Source organism: Pteropus vampyrus, unplaced genomic scaffold (assembly GCF_000151845.1).
Source record: "Pteropus vampyrus isolate Shadow unplaced genomic scaffold, Pvam_2.0 Scaffold194, whole genome shotgun sequence".
Lineage (NCBI taxonomy): Eukaryota > Metazoa > Chordata > Mammalia > Chiroptera > Pteropodidae > Pteropus > Pteropus vampyrus.
In genome coordinates this window covers 2,472,137-2,473,377 of record NW_011888975.1, presented here as the reverse complement: position 1 = coordinate 2,473,377, position 1,241 = coordinate 2,472,137, and positions in this window count along the sequence as shown.

The window sequence follows — 1,241 nt, the reverse complement described above, 5'->3', positions numbered from 1 at the left end:
TATAGTAAATATTTTATATATTTGATCTGACAGTCATCTGCCACCAACTTTCCTATAAACTACTTATGCTCTATTGTGTTTTCTTGGGAGGTGTGAGAGGATAAAAATCATGCATATCGGATTAGAGTTGACAAATCCTGAGTTGTAATTATTCCTTATGTAAGGAATTTCTCAAATTCCTTACCATGAACAAATGCTTTTAAAACCATGAAACAATGTTAAAACAACCATGGAACCAGAATATTTGCCAACCATAAACAAAGTCAATTAGTAAAATTTTATTGTATATTATGAGGTAGGATTTTAGGTCACATGTTAGGAGGCTGCTTATTGAAGATTATCAATTATTGAAGGTATCCTCTTTTCTGTGATTTTCTGTTCCACGCTGTGCATTAATCTATCAGTGCAGGAGCTTAAAGGGAATGCTTTTTCTCTAGAGATGATTTTTTAAATCTTGCTTTTATAAGCCAGGGTTTCTCGCACCTGAGACCACCTGAGCTTCCATCTAGGATGCCTGGCTTTAATGCTGGAGGCTTTTCTACTGCTACACACAGCCAGATCCTTTTTTATTAGAGTGGATATGGAGGAATGACTTTAGGTTAAGTATGAAATGGTTTATACCTAAGGAAAGGAGATCAAAATGCAAAGAAAACACCGGGGTGGAGAGGAGAGGATCAAAGAATCTAAGTGGGAGTTAATTACACACGTTGGAGATAAAAATAGATCTTCAGGCCGACTTGGATAATTTCCCACTATGGCCACATTCTCTGGCATACGGCCTCTTAGTCAAGCATAAGACACGGGCAAGAATTTCCAGGGAGCTGTTTCTGTCCAAGTGCTCCATGTGACCATAAGTACCGATCAAAGGCAACACCCTCAGGACGGCGCAGGTAGGTCCTCCAGGATTTTTGACATCCTGCGGGGAGTGACGATCAAGTCATGCAGTTTGATACTAGAAGAAAAAAAGTGTGGCGGTGTGGTGGGAGTTGTAACTATGTCAAACAGATGAATAAGTTTGAGGGTTTTAAAGAGTTTGGGGGTATTACGTAGTTTTTGCCAACCTCAGCATTTGGGGCAGGAGGTTGAATGGTTTTTGCTGTGATTCCCCTCGCTATTTTTCTGGAGGGTAAGATTTTCCTCTTATTTTAAAAGAAGACAGTTTGGCAATAAGAAAAGATTTCAGAGGGTGATTTGAAGCCTCCAAACCGATGACCGAAGACGTTTTAAACGTCGGACACAGC